Source organism: Phocoena sinus, chromosome 7, assembly GCF_008692025.1.
Source record: "Phocoena sinus isolate mPhoSin1 chromosome 7, mPhoSin1.pri, whole genome shotgun sequence".
In the NCBI taxonomy this organism is placed as follows: Eukaryota; Metazoa; Chordata; class Mammalia; order Artiodactyla; family Phocoenidae; genus Phocoena; species Phocoena sinus.
In genome coordinates, this window is record NC_045769.1 from 76,616,176 (window position 1) to 76,633,043 (window position 16,868).

The 16,868-nt window shown below is 33.6% G+C and overlaps 1 non-coding gene across 1 annotated transcript; it reads right to left on the minus strand.

Moving 5' to 3' along the window:
* Nucleotides 1–8,707: 8,707 nt before the first annotated feature.
* Nucleotides 8,708–8,843, minus strand: LOC116757206. The gene has a single exon (XR_004350860.1). It is a non-coding gene; the product is annotated as a small nucleolar RNA SNORA70 (small nucleolar RNA).
* Nucleotides 8,844–16,868: the final 8,025 nt, after the last annotated feature.

Below are 16,868 nucleotides of genomic sequence, written 5' to 3' on the forward strand. Positions count from 1 at the left end.
TCTAGCATATACTGAAGGGAATATATTAAAAGGGGCCTTGTTTGAGCTACATCCTGTTAGGCAGCTGATGACCAGAGAGGTTTCTCAGACCTAAATTCTAGGATACTCAACAAGTAGAGACTATTGTTTTAGATATTGTACTTACGTGCACTGTTGTATTTTATTATACTATTCTATTATCTCTTTAATTTTTATCAAGTCATGAAGAAGTTGTTCTTGGATGATCTTAACAAGTTGTTACATGCAGGGTGTATCTTAAGACCAGTGGAAAAGCAAAGCAGCTTGATCAGGGTTAGAGTAATATCATTTTTTAATTTATTTGTTTGCATGTAATTTAAATCATTTGATATTTATAACATGTTTTTACCAAAGTATCCATAAGAATTTATCACGTAAAGTTTTGAATAAATTTAGGACATAATGAAGGAAGACATAACAGAAAACAAATAAATAAAATATAAATTGTTTAGCTGCGTTACATTCATGCAGGAAAACCAATATTGCTGGAACTCAAGCTGAATTCTCATTAAGATCATCAATTCGCTCCTTAAGATCATCAATTGCTTGACTCTGTATAAACTGAAATCTTTTGTTAACCTTAGTATTTTAGCTAAAGATAGACATCCGTGGTTCTCAAACTTTAGCCTGCACTAAAATCATTAGGATTTTTAAAACACAGATGTCTCTTTCAGTAAGTCTGGGGTTGTGCCAGAGAATTTGAATTTCTAACAAGTTCCCAGATGTTGTTTATGCTGCTGGTCTAGGGACTGCACTTTGAGAAGAACTGATATATATGATATCATATACACACACACACACACACAAACACACACACACATACACGCAGCAGGACAAGTTTTTTCCAGGGATCAGATTTTTCTATTGCGAATCTAATTTTAAACATAATTGTTTTTGATTTGTCATCTTCAATGTTGTGCATACTTTTCTTATTTTGAGATATAAAGGAATGCACCACCATGTATTACCCAAATTTCTAAGGATAAGAGCATAAATACTACTAACTTAGTAGCATTGGATGGCCTCATAAAATTAGTAAATTTATCCAAGCCAAAAAAAAGACTCTGTTAATTTTTCCATATTAATATATTATTATCTGAATATAACCTTGGTTTAAATCAATGAAGGAATTTAAACAGGCAGTGCCATTGCTTCACTTGTTGTGAAAGAAATATCATTTTAGGACCACTTACTCTGTGCTGTTAAGTCTGCATTACTCTGTGCTGTTAAGTTAGCATTGTGATGTCATTGATCATCTTGATAAGAAGAGTGTTGATGAATTAGGGAGCAGGAAGCCATATCAGAATATATGTAAGAGAAAGGTGGGAAATAGTGACATTTCTCATCAACTGAGACTTTTTGCTGAGAGTGTGGGTAGAGAAACAGGGTGAAAACAAACAACAAAAAACTAGATTGAAGTCAATGAAAGTTTTTTTTATATAATTTTTTTATTTTGAATAAGTTTAAATTTACAGAGAAGTTGCAAACATAGTGCAGAGTTTTCTATATATCTCCCATTCAGTTCCCCCTTTTTTACCATTTTACATTACCATGGCACATTTGTAAAAACTAAGAGACTGACATTTTTACATTACTATTAACTACTATTCAGACTTTATTTGGATTTCACCAGTTTTTCTGTTAAGGTCCTCTTTCTGTTGCAAGATCCAGTCCAGAGTACTACATGTAGCTTTCACAAAGTTAGAGGAAATCATTAATATTGATATGATGAGGAAAGCAATGAATATATAAATAGTCCAAAAACAAACTACTAGAGATAAAAATTAGAATACCTGAAGTTACCTACCATATAAGCTTCCACCTAAAGAAATTAGAACAAGAACAAATTAAACCCCAAAACATGTAGAAGTAAGGCAACAACAAACAACAGAAATAGAACACAGAAAACGCAGAGAAAATGAATGAAACTAAAAGCTGGTTCTTCGAAAAGGTAAATGAAACTAATCAACTGCTTGCTAGGATAATCAAACATAAGCAGAATAAACAATTTACCACTAACAGGAAAAGGCAACGGGACATCACTACAGATTCTAAAGATAGTAAAAAGATAATAAAATAATGTCAAAAACTTTATAACAACAAATTTTAAAAGTTAGACAAATGGGCAAATTTCTTAAGTGACTCCAACTACTAAAGCTTATTCAAGATGATGTAGATAACTAGAATAGTTCTACATCTATTTAGGAAATTGAGTTTATAGTTAACTTTCCTACAAAAATATCTTTAGACCAAGAAGTCTTTACTGGTGAATTCTACAAAATTTTAAGGGAAGAAATAATAAGGAATCCCCACAATCTCTTCCAGAAAAAAGAAGGAACATTTTCCAACCATTGTAGAAGACCAATATTATTCTGTTATCAGAATCAAAGACATTACTCAAAAGTAAAACTACTGATCAAAATCCTTCATGAATGCAGATGCAAAAATCCACAAACAGATGTTTGAAACCATGTACAGTAATATACAAAAATAAAGTAGATTAACAAGTGGGATTTATCACAAGAATGAAAAGTTGATTTAACACTTGAAAATTTATCAATTTAATTCGTTATAGTAAAAGACTAAAATAGAAAGTTAATAAAATCATTTAACTAGATGCAAAAAGTCATTTGACAAAATTCAACATAATACAAAATTAGAAGGCAACTCGACTCCTTCAAAGTTATAAAGGATATCGATATAAAACCTAAACCTAACATTGTAACTAATGGTAAAATATCAGATAATTTCCTCCTAATATCAGAAACAAGGTGCAGATTTCTTTTCATCCCACTTCTATACAATGTGTCCTAGTCACTGGAATAAGATAAGAAAAAGAAATAATAGTACTTGTTACTCAATATTCAGACTAACAAATCATTGAACTGATACTTCATTAAAGAAGATATAAAGGTGACTAATGAGCACATGAATGTTTTTCAATATCATTTATTATTAAGAAATGCAAACTAAAACCACAATGAGATATCATTAGTATATAGTTGAATGTCTAAAATTAAAGACCAAAAATACTAAGTATTTTAAAATGTCAAACAAATGGAACCCATATATATTGTTGGTGAGAGTGCAAAATAATATAGAATCTTTGATAATTAGTATAGGTAAAAATATCATGTTATATAGGTAAAAATATTAATTTAATTAATTTACAATCCAGGATTCAATTTTTAAATAGTTCTCCAGGAGAAATAAAAGCACATTCTCACAAAAATACTATTACTCTAATGTTCCTAACAGCTTCATTCATAATAGCAAAAAACTAGAAAAATCCCAAGTCTGAATTAAATTAGATAAAAAAATTGTGGTACATGCATACAATGAAATACTACTCAGCAATTAAAATAAAAGGACTGCTGATATATGCAAACACATGAATGGATCTTAACAGAATTATGCTAAATGAAAGAATCCAGATGCAAAAGCATACTTACTGTTGAGTCATTTGAAGGGTAGTAGAATATGCCATCCCAAAATAATGACTGTAGAAATTCAGGACATGCCATTCAAAATATGCCACTTCAATATATTGTTTATTTTGAGCTGTAAGCACTTGAAAAGCAGCAAATGCAGGAAGAAGCTTTCTTTGACCTCCCCTTATCTGCCTAAATTCAGATCCTCCAAAAGGAACTTTACTGTCAATAAATCCATTTCTTGGGAATATCATTAAACCACAGAAGATTGACTCTTATCAAAGGAGAATCTAGACATTGACATCACACTCAGACAAACTTTGTGATTAACTACCATATCTTCCATCTATTCTTCTAAAGACCCATTCATCTGTCCTAAAAATTATTTACTTTCCCCTAAGAGACTTACATTCCTCCTTGCATGTCCCTGTTAAAATGGTAATTAAGTCTGAATTCTAAAGTCACCTCTCTGAGTTACTCATTTTTTCCCTGGTTATCTCTCATGCATATATAAGGTATATATGTTATTAAGTTTTGGCTTTTCTCTTTTTAATCTGTGTTTTATAACAGGAATCTCAGCTAAGAACTCAGAAAAACAGAGGGAAAATTATTTTTCATCCCCTACACCTTTCATATGCATTTTTAGAAAAGGCAAATCTACTGTGATAGTAAGCAAATCAGCATTTGTCAGAAGCCATGGAGTAGGAAAAGGTTAATGACTGCAATGGTGCAAGAGGAAAGTTTATGGAATGATGCAAATGCTCTATGTCTTCACTGTAATGGTAGTAGTTACACTCATTTAAGTTGATATTTTTTAATTGGCAAATCACCCTGTTTCAGTAAAGAGGTGTCGGGGAGCTGAGTCTAAGAATGAGAACTTCAGGGAAATGTGCAGGTTTTTTGATGTTGGTTTAAAAGCTGAGGTAGCTGAAAGGAATTGAGATGTTAAAAATTTAGGAGTCCTTGGTATGTAGTGTCAAAGAGAAAATAATGAAGCTTGTGATTCTTTATTTAGGCCAAGTACCAACTAAGAGTAAAATTCTAGGTAACCAGGGAGCACTACCATAAAAAAATTTTAAATGAATAAAGAATGTTGACATTGTGCTCTCAGAGAGTTACTTGGGATGGCATTGGATAGCTCAAAGAGAGAGAAGAAGAATCTCAAATATAAAAGTTATTATTTCAAAGCAGAGAATGAAATGTCCATGCTGAAAGACTTTCTCTTTGAACAGTTTTAGGGTTATTGCTGCAAACCAAAATCAGAGATTGCTTCCACTACATACAAAAAGATAATTTACCAAAATGTCTGGATATGAAATTAATATACAAATTCAATAGCTTTCCTATTTTAAAAATTTAATAACTATATTAAAAGAATTAGGCTCCTGAAAAACTAAACACTTGTTTGACCCAGTTCCTGATTCTCATTTCTTTAGATTGAGTCTGCCTGAATATCAGGACAAACTTCTAGCTTTGTAGCCTGCTGGATTTTTTTTTTTTTTTTTTTTTTTTGTGGTACGCGGGCCTCTCACTGTTGTGGCCTCTCCCGTTGCAGAGCACAGGCTCGGGACGCGCAGGCTCAGCGGCCATGGCTCATGGGCCCAGTCGCTCCGCGGCATGTGGGATCTTCCCAGACCGGGGCACGAACCTGTGTCCCCTGCATCGGCAGGCGGACTCTCAACCACTGCGCCACCAGGGAAGCCCCAGCCTGCTGGATTTTTAATGATATGATGACTTTTCTAGGAAGTATTTAACAGTTGATTATTGCCTAAATCAATATGACAATGAATAAAAGGCCATTTTTAATGGTTGAGTTAAAAATTAAAGGATGACCAAACCACACAGAAAGTGCATAGGCTCACCACGAGTAAATCTACCAACTTGACTCTAACACCAATTTAACTATATGCTTTCAAAATAAGAAAAACTGAACGCATAAGAGAACATATTTGTATAAACTATTGATGCTTCTTTCAAACAATAACATTAGAAAGTTCTTTAAAGCATAGAAGTGTTTTAGGTATCAGAACAACTTTTTCTTTTTAGTTTTGCCATCCTGAGCTTTTGTGACCCTTTATATTCATTTCCTATGTTCCAAATGGCCTAGCCTGCCCTTTTCCTCTATCTCACTTACATGGCCAGGTCTTTTACAATAGGAATGGTTAGCATCAGAAGAAAAATCTATTCACCAAAGATAATTGAAAATCCCTCAGTGTTCCCCATCTTGTTACCCTTCAGCCTTTCTTTTCTATAGCCATTATTTTAGAAGGTAAGTTCTGTTCAAGGCCGAGCTTCTCAAGTTTGATTCTCCCTTTAACCAGTGATCCTCTACTATTATGAACTACAATAGAGGTCGAATTACAGATGAAAATCTTTCACTTCACACATACAGTGCTCTCCATGAGGGGAAGTATTGTTAGAATTTATAGGAAATGTGGGAGAAAAAACCAAAACTCTCCAACCCTACTTTCTGTTGCCACAGGTACAGATATGCAGTACGTACATACACATATGTACATATACTATATATAAATTTTTATATAAACTTATAATTCACTTTGTCATATTTAGCAGTCAGATAGATGTAATTCCTAATATTCCAAAAATACATTCACTTATAAGAAAATTCCAGGATATTATGGCTTCAAGTTAAAGTGCTTCAATGATACTTGCTCAAAAAAATATATATCTCCATTTAGTCTTTTTAATGTGGTAAAAATTAGGAAATAATATTAACTTCCTGGGAGTAACAGTGTAAGCGACCTTTTTGGAACTAACTTAACCTTCATATAGGCAGAAAGGTTTTTAAGCAGCTTCCCATATTCTTAGGGTGTTCAGTGACAGGAAAACTGTTTGTAGATGATAAATGCATTATCAAATATATATTATTTGTATACATCCACTACTATCCTTATTCCAGGGTAGATGCACAATAGGGCAAGATAAGTTTATTGTTCTTACACAGTTATGACACAGATCAGGAGAAAATGCTACAGTACATGGAGTAATTATGAAACAGTAAAGTGCAAATTAAATTCAGAGAAGAGGTATTAGTGAGAACTGAAGAAGTGGTTAAGATTTCATTGACAAAGTTGCCAGTAAGGAAAGGAAGAAGGCATGGAGCTAGAAGGAGAAATGATATTTAAGGAACACAGACTATGTACAATGCAGTATTCTTGGGCACAATCACAGTGCCTGAACTGGGCCTAGAAGCATGAAATGAAAGAGAAAGGGCATTCCAAGAAAAAGAAATAGCAACTGTTAAGAAAAAGGAGTTGGCTGAAGATGGTAAATTCAAGGGACAAAAGTAATATCTGCCTTCCAGAAACAAGGCTATACTGAGAAAGAATGAGATCACAAAATAAAATGTAGATAAACCCAGGGACAGAACAAGCTACATAATTTGCTATACTATACGTGATTTCCAATACATAATTAAAATGGTGAGACTTCAAAATTTTTTAAGAATTTTGGGATAGTGATAGCAGTGTGTTAAGCAAGAATCAGGCCTTTCTACGTACATGGCCCTGAGTGCAGCACAGGTCACAGGCCCATGAAGCCAGCTCTGCTGAAGGACATTATAAAGGAGCCTGAGATTTAGGTATAAAAGCTTGATAACTGATGAGCAATAGGGGAAAACAGGCTCCTAAGCCAGGGAATGACTTGAAATTAGTTATTTAGGAAGATTTTACTGGCAGCGGCATATAGGCTGAATTGAGAAGACCTCAGACTGGAGACATGAAGAAGAGTTCAGAATTCAGAGTTCTGAGACCATTGCAATCATCATAGCCTGAGGGAGAGGCTTGTACCAGCCTGGTGGAGATGGAAATGAAGAAGAAAGAAAAATCTGACATGTATAGCATGATGATAGATTTTTACCCCCTAAAAGTCACAAACATGGTAATAAATTTTTGCTTCATTTTGGTTTTAACTGGAAGACTGAGAAAATGATCGTAACACATACAAAATGACCACACTGTGAAATGACACACGCCTTAGGAGTGAAGTCAATGAGACCACATAGAGAGCTGTCATCTGAGGTAACAGGTAGCTCTCTAGGTTAGAATTCAACTCAAGTTAAATTTCCTGAACATTTAAACTTTCAGTGGTGGAAAAGGCTAATTTAGAAAATGATAATTTCCCTGATTCTATAAGGGTTCAAATTTTTGGCCATAGTATTAGTTTCCTATTGCTGCTCTAACAAATTACCACAAACTTAGTGGCTTAACCAGACACTGTTGGTAAGGCTGCATTCTTTCTGGAGACTCTAAAAGGAGAATCTGTTTCCTTGCCTTTTCCAGTTTCTAGAGGCCCCTTACATTCCCTAGGTTATGTCCTTCTTCCATCTTCAGTATCAGTAGGGTAGCACTTTTAAATCTCTCTCTCTCTCTCTCTCTCTCTCTCTCTCTCTCTCTCTCTGCCCGCTCCAGCTCACACACACACACACACACACATACCACTCCCCTTCCCCCAAATATGCACACCTCTATCTCGGTCTTTTCTGACTTTCTTACCTCTCTCTTATCAAGATTCTTGTGATTACATTGGGACCACCTGATAATCTACCCATCTCAAGATCCTTAATTTAATCACATCTGCAATGTCCATTTTGTCCCATAAGGTAACATATTCAAAGGTTCTGGAGATTAGGAAGTGAACATTTTATTTTTTCAGGGGAGGGAGCATTATTCTATCTACCAAAACCACTGTTAGGAATTGTCATTTGTTGAGAGTTTGGGCTAATTTTCATCTAATTTTATTCAGTTCTAAAATCCTAAGGTTCTAAGAGACTTGGGGTTTTTTGTTTGTCTGTTGCTTTTTTTGTTTGTTTTTGTTTTTTGACAGGAAAGTAGGATTCATTGGTGGGCATGAGCAAGGAGGGGACAGCACCAAGGCTCTCATGAGTGCAGGGCCTGTCATTTGTCCAGGGGACCACAATTAGGGATGTATTTGATCCCACAGGTATCTGGGATGAGCCGCTCTTCTGCCACCATGTTTTCAAATTCATCCACATTGAACTTAGTAAATCCCCACTTCTTGGAGATGTGCATCTTCTGGTGGCCGGGGAACTTGAACTTGGCCTTGCAGAGGGCCTCAGTCACATGCTCCTTGTTCTGCAGCTTGGTGCCAATGGGCATTATGACTTGGCCAACGTGGACTCTGGCCACTGTGCCCTGGGGATTTCCAAGGGCACCGCACATACCTACCTGGAGCCTAGATTGAGGACAGCATGCCAGTCATGAATGCCCACTGGAAAGGGCTGTATCCAAGGTCCCTTAGGGCATCCTGTACAGGCAACAGGCTGCACACACTACTGAGGAGGCTGCTGTTTGCAGCCATTGCATGCTGGGCCCCCCACGGGGAAAAGACCATGGTTGGCTTAATTGGCTGATTCTCAGATGTATGCAATCAAAATAAATGCAAAAAGTACAATGTAAGTAGATATTTAATTTTTTATCTTTCTTTGAGTTAACTACATACTCAATGAAAATGTTGATCTTATATTTTCATGACACCTTTGTGTTACACAATATGCATATAAAATTCCTTTAGAAAAACTATAAGTTCTTGCATCTCCTCTCAATCATACGATTTATATAATTTTGAGAACACAGCAGCCCTGCAGCAAAACATTCAATGAATTATTAAAAAGTGCTGAGAACTGCTTTATGGGTATAAAGAGCTAACTAAGGATCGTCTAATTCTACCAGTTATTAACATATAAATTCAAAAAAAGGAAAAAGTCCACATACAGGTATTTTGTCCAAAATTAATGTTTCCTACTTTTAAGAAGGTCATAAGAGCAAAAATGACATAAACTTTGGATCCACTTCACTTCACACATTTATTTATTCATCAATATTTCCATAAGTAAATTTGTTAACCTAAGTGTAAATGTTTCAGAGGAAAAAAATTCAGAATAAATCAAGGAAAAATACAGGAAATTAAAAGGAATAATAAATATATGAATACACATAATCACATTCACTAGAATGAAAGCTCAGATAAAACAGTACATACCTTAGGGCATCATTCATTATCACACATACACATAAATGTATATACAGCAGTGACACATTTGGGAAAGATGAACAAATTGAAGAGTTCATAAGAAAGATTTGAGGAAAGGTTTGGAAAATGAGGAAAGGTTAAAAGAAGAAGGCATGTTCAGTCAAATGAACATACCAAAAGGAAATATGATTATTTACAAATATATATATAATGAAATGATAAAAAACAAGACAAAGACAGAATAGAAAATATGAACTAGGAAAGACATGCAAAAATTAAGAAAATCTTTAAACAATGAAGGATGTAAACCTAAAGAATATGTAACTCTTATGGTAATAGTGTCTGTCATTATTGAAAAGCCAATATTGAGGTTAGATGCTTATTAAGAAAGGCTCATAAATAATTAAGTTAACCCTGCCTTACTACAAAGGTGAACAGACATAAACCAAGACCTTCCTTCCAAAGTTGAAATCTAATTTTACTTTCTCTTTCTCTCTCTTGTTGAGATTGGGCTGCCTTCTAATTCATATGTGAAAAATATTTGAGTTTTTCACATAAAAATAGAATGAAGTACAAAATGAAGTGAAAATAAAGACTACATTGAAAGCAGGATTAGCTTGTACAAGCATGATGAAAAATGAATTGTGTTTTTTTTACTGGTCCTAAAGCTAAACATCAATTATTTAGTCAATATAAATGTATTGCTTTAATATGCCAGGCACTGTACTAGGTACTAATACAAATCCATTGCAAGCAGAATCCAAACATGGCTTTCTCTTCTTCAAGATCATGGGTGTCTTATATATATATCTTATATGACCACTAACCATCTCTCAAATAATGTGTTGTTGGTTGCAAGGAAACCCTTCTCTCTATATAATGGGAAAGAACATCAAATCAGAAGGCACTTCTTCCAATCAATAGAATCACCTTTACGAATGGAGAAAAATACATTAAACTTTTTAGCAAAACCTTGAGATTATAATTAGCTTGTTAATGGTAGAGAAAAAAAATTAATAATTGTGTTTCACTAATTCAGAATTCATTATTTGACCAGAGGCTGACAGGAATGTTATTTTTGCATTGATTAATTTATTTCTTTTTATAGAAGTAAATTAATAATGTAAATAAGATTACAAGAGGATCCTTCAAAATACTTAGTAGAACAAACTTTCTAAGCACCCTCAAGTACTTTAGAAGGAACCATTTCCACACAATTGATATGTTAATTACAAACCATTAAATCAAGTCAAGGATGTGTATTGGATAACACTTTGTTAGTTTAATGTGAGTTAATGTAGGTACTTGAAATAATGGAACTCTATTCCTTTCTGAAATAATATATTTTCAGACTTTTTTCTTTAATTAAAACTAAGCTTCCTCCAATTAGTACAGATTAATGATATTTTACAGGAGTCAATATTTAGGAACCAAGAGGTATTACTGACTCTTCTATAACCTAGTTGTAGTCAGAGAAGAGGGAAAGATTGGGAAAGTAATCTTAGAGTTGATGTCTTCCAATTGAAATAGTACTTTCACACATAATAATACGACAGATATGACAAATTTGGCTATGATCCAAATCAAAATCATTAACAATTTGAAATATATACATATATTCCTAGCAAATAAAGAGGAAAGAATACCTTTGCTAGCCAACATAGAAAGAAAGCATCTTTTAATATATAAAGAGGTTGTCTAAGGAAAAGTCAGTCTCATGTATCAATATATGTGTGAATATACCTTCCTCCTTTCTAACCCACATAAATTGACAAAGCAGTATTAAAATAAGAACAAGGTAGGAACCTAGCTAATTTACACATCATTAGAACCCATTTTTACTGGGGACGTGGGTGGAGACTGGCGGGATAGGATAATGTTGATTTGAGAAAAAAACAAGACAGTGCTTTTCATCAGCATTACTAATTTTTTGACCATCATAAAAATATATGGCACACTAAAAGTTATGAACTTGACTTCTTGAGGGATATTTATGGAAGGGGAATGACCAATATTTTCCTTTAAAATAACCCAAGAAATATACTCACTACACTTTAGTATATTTAACAGATGACTTAATATAGTCTTTAAAAATATATTTTGGTATGTGAAAGTTTCAAACATCACAGAAGCATAGAGAAGAGTAAATGAATCCGCTTTTACCCATCACCAGATTCAACCCTTATCAAGATTTTGCTGACTTGATTATCTAACATTTTCTCCAGCTCTGGCTGTCTTGCTCTTACTTTTCTCTTTCCTGAGGTATGTATGTAAAGCAAATCCCAGAGATTATCTTTCACCCAAACATCTTTTGGTAAGCATCTCTAAAAAAGTATATGGACAGTTTATCACAAACAATAGTACAAAATGATTACCACTTATGGTTCTAATTTGTTCCCCCATGTCTTTTCTCGTGACCCAAGTGGACTGTAGATTGCTCTAGGGCAATGATCTCTTTCCATTAAGAACATGGTCAGTGATATAATATTGGCAAATTTTACTTTTTTTTTTTTTTGTAGGTATGGGTTGTGATCTAAATGTTGTGTTCAAAATCTTCTCAGTTTTCATACTGCCTGATTTTTAAACACTTTAAAATGGTTTCTACTTAAGAGAAAATGGGAAAAAGTGTTTAAGAGAAGCATGTTTTACCACATCCTTGGTACCTGGTACCGTTCTGACTTCAATGGAGAAGGAACAATATAATCAAAAGTTGGCCATATTCACAATTGCTTTAACTCCGTCAAGATATGAAAGGTTTATCATGCTAATTTTTTATCATTTTTCCTTCTCTTCCATCATTTAAATTGGAAGTTTTAAAATCATATTTTCAGCTCATCACCAAATTTTATTTTGTAAGTCTTCTTTATTGGCTCTTCAGATAAATAAAAGCTAAAATAGCAACTGTACCTTTAAATGATTCTCTCTGCATATTGTCTTCTCTAAATATTTTATTTATTTAAAAACAATATAACCACATTAATATTTATTTAGACATTTTTAGTAATCATTTTCTTTTTCATATGAGAGATTATCACAAGCTAATTCAGTGAATGAAGCATTTCACATACAAATTTTTGCATTATCTGATAGGTTTTCATATGTAAATTACATGCATCTGTTTATCTCTGGTGAATAGTGTCAAATATCCTCAATGCAAAATGAACCTTAAGTAACATTATCTTCCTAATGACTTTTCTTTTCCCAATGAAAAATTGACTATTTGTACCAGGTATTTAGAAATTGTCATTCAAAAAGAGCTTTTTTTTGTTTGTTTTTACTGGGCTGCATCAGGGTAAAAAAAGGATAACGAACACTTTGAGGTAAATTACGTTTATATTGTCCTTCTACAAATGTTTTGGAGTTTTATGTTTAAGATTATGAAATCTCATCCATAAACATTTTGAAACACAGAAGGTGGAATGTTTCAATGAAAAAAAATTTCCGCTACATTTAAAGAATTTTTGTTATCCGTCAGGCACTTAAATCACGTTTACAAACATGGAAAGACAAATGCTCAAACATCTGAAATAGTCTCTCTCTACTCTCAAGTAGACCTGTCTTTGAATTCACCATGTGGGTGAAATCAAAGCACAGAACAAACACTGTTTTGATATGGCTTTGAAGTTGATAACAGCTTCTAACAGAGAAAAAGGCAGCTTTGGGTTTGCAGGAAAACGATGATTGACTTGACTCCCAGCCCAAGGAAGTTTACCTTTTAATGAGTGCTTGGTGAGAAGCTCTCACCCAGTGTTTGTGAGGGAAGCTGCCTAACTAGAATAGCTCTCAGACCTCTAGGTTCGCCATGCAAGATGTAACACACATCCTTATAAGCAGCAACATCTTTTGATCCAAATGAGCTTACGCAGGATCCAGGTGTGCACAGAAAATTTAGAGGTGGCCTAAGGATTAGAACTTTCCCTCTATGGTATATAAGCTTTCCTACCAATTCATGTAATCTGGTCCCCATGTGGAATGACTAATTAATACTCTTAAATATTAAAATAATGATCACAACAAGGAAAATATTTAACTTTTTTTTTTAAGAACTTGGAGTCATTGGTCTCGGTAATAGAAGGGTTAGTTGGTACCCTCACTTTACATCTTCCACTAAGAGTTTAGTCATCAAGAATCTTCCTATACTTTTGTAAATCTAGTTTCAGATCCATAGAATTTTCATTATTTTGGTTTGTTTTTGTTATATTATTGAGACCTTGAGTTCAAATTATCTTATGTAGACTCAAATCAAACATGCTTTAAGTTCATGCTTGTATCTTAGGGAGAAATTATTTTTAACCTATTAAGCTAATAAGCAAAATATACAAACACTAGAGGATATTAAAAATTCCAAGTAAGTATTAGCACCCCAAATTATCTTTAGAAATAATGACACTGTATTGAAGATAAACAGTTCGGGCTACATTTAATATTTTTTTAAGTATAGTTGATTTATAATGTTGTTAGTTTCAGGTGTACAGCAAAGTGATTCAGTTATATATATATATGTATATATATATATATATATATATATATGCATATTTTTTTCAAGAAGGAAATAATGCTATTTGTAGCAACATGAATGGAGATAGAGATTATTATACTAAGCAAAGTAAATCGGACTAAGAAAGACAAATATCTTATGATATAATTAATATGTGGAATCTAAAAAAAATGATACATTTAGTATTTTTTCAGAGATTGAGTAGATGTACTCTAATCCTGTTTTCTACTCTTGGGCACACAAGGGGTACATTTCTCAAATTCTCCTGCAATCAGATTGAGGCCATGTGAGTGGTTTCTAGCCAGTGGATTATGATTGAAAATAGGCTTGGAAGAAAAATTTCCTAGCAGTATGAAGTCCTACAAACAAATCTGACCTGACTGAATTATGGATAATAACCTTTGATAATTAAAGTTTTCTTAGAATACAACTATGCCTAGTTGTTTACAAATACCTGTGGCTGCTTTTATGCTACAATGGTGGATTGAGTATTGCAAGACACCTTATAATAGGAAATCATAAAATATTTACTATCTGACCCTACATAAAAAGTTTGCTGATTTAAAGAGTAGAAAGAGGCTCAAAGATTGACTACTGTGACTAGAAAAAAGAGGAGAGTTAGTAGTATTAAGGGAGACATTTCAGAGTTTAGGGCTCTGAATGGTAATGATATCCATGGTGTGGCTATACATCTTAGTTCCTAAAGTGGCATAGGGTAAATTGATGTAAGGACATGGGGATGTATAAACATATGTCTTCATATACGTAAATAGCGGGGCCTACCCTGCCAATTTGTGCTCCATATGTAGTTATAACTTTTTTTTTTTTTTTTTTTTTTTAGTTATAACTTTTTGATCTTTTTTCAATTAATTTCCATAGCCCACAATGCTCTACTAGTAGTAGGTTCACAATCTCTCTCAAGACTTCCCCACCACCTCATATTTGGCAAAGATCCTATCAGCTTACTCAGGGTAGAGGACAACAATTCTCTGATTGACAAACTGAGACAGAAGTAGGATCTTAATTGGCTTACTACTGTTAGTATTTCTTCCAGTCATGTAGGGGAACTTTTGGAGACTTTTCCTGCATAATCAGTGGGTGACATTTGTTAACATTGCTGGCATAATATGTTCTTACAATCCCATATTGTGATTTCAAGTTATAGTTTATTTTACCTTATATGTAAATTCAGCTTAAGTTCAGCCACTGTTCCTCTTGGGCAGGTGGTCTGGAAGAGATAGCACTAACCATCTAGCCAGTTCAGCACTAAACTGGGCTAAAATTCGTTCCCACCAACAAACTCTGAGGTTGTTTCTTGTATTGAAGGTAAACCACCTGTTTAGTTTCTTCTTCTCATCAACAAAAATTTTGTATCAGACATTCATTGTTTCATGCGTGGTACCTTGGCCAGAATGTACCCAGAACCATCATGCAAATAGGTTAATTCTCTAACCCAGAGCTCTGCATAGAGGTGGATTTTGCTAAATCACATAGGAAAAAAAATCTTGTTACACCCTAATCCCACTACTATGAGTTTCTTCTTGCCCCATATTTGCATAACTGAAAGGGTCAAACAAATGACCCAGAGCAGGACAAAGAAGATCTGCACCAGAACGACCTTCCATTTCTGCAAATTCAAAGAGCAGCTGGCAGCCTCTCTGGCTAATACAGAAATTTAAAAACAAAAAAACACATAATTGCAACAGTGAAAAATACACTGTCTGGCATACATGTATGTATGTGTGTATATATGAGTGTGTGCATATATGTCCATCATATGTACATATATGTCACATGTATACATATAAACACATGTGTATATGTTATATATGTACATAAATGCATATAGGTATATTTGGATACAGGTATATATTCATTGATAGAAATAACTTGAAATATATGTTTTAACAATTTTATCAAGTAAATCAAACAGTACTTAAAAGTTTATGTTGGAAAAAAAATGCAGTACCTTTCTCCACATCTTTCTAATTCCCAGCTCTGTTCTTTCAGCTCTTAATGTTAATTTTTGCTTCTATATTAGTGAATAATATACTTAAAATTAATTTTTGATTTATCAATTTTAAAAATAATCTATTAATTTTACCTTTTCATGGTTACACCATTTTATTCTATTTTTCCTTCCTTATTCTTCTTACTATAACTTGGGGTTCTATAAAGTCAATGTTTACATGTCTATGGCAATGTAAGTGCTGTACATTCCTAAATGGAGAATTGTATTCTTTTCAGAACTTTTTATTTTTACTGGATTAATAATGGCATTTTAAAAGTTTGCTTAGTTTTCTATGTATCTAACTTTAAAAAACTGCTCCACCAGATGTTTCAAATGACCAACATAATTTTTGAAAGCTCAAGCATATTGGCTAATCAATCAGCTATATTTTTTCCTCCTAACTATCTCCCAATTTTTACCTCATCTAATCTAGCCAGGTTGCTTTCTAAATTCAGATAATAGCTCTCATCTTGACACTTCCCTTTTCTTTGCTCTGTGTTGGCTTCTCTGTTTCTTGAGTCTGGTGTCTCTCTGTGTTTACTTCTCATTTTCTTAAAGCAGTTTCCCTCGTATTTGCCCAGAAAAAGAGCTCATCTTGCATTTTTAAAAAATGTCTTAATTCTACCCTTACACTTGATTAATAATTTAACTAAATTTAAATTCTGAGTTAAAATGCTTTTCTTTCATAATTTTGAAGCTATTTCTTTATAGTAAACAAGCAATAATGTTACATTTGAGAAATCTGATACCATTTTTCTTTCATGTTTTATTTCCCTTTCTATGCATGTGACCTCTGGTTCCCTCTCTCTCTCTTTCTCTCACTCAGCTTGTCTCTATTTTAATCTCTCCTTTGTTTTCTCCTCCACTTCTTCCACCTCTGGATACTTTAAGTATATTC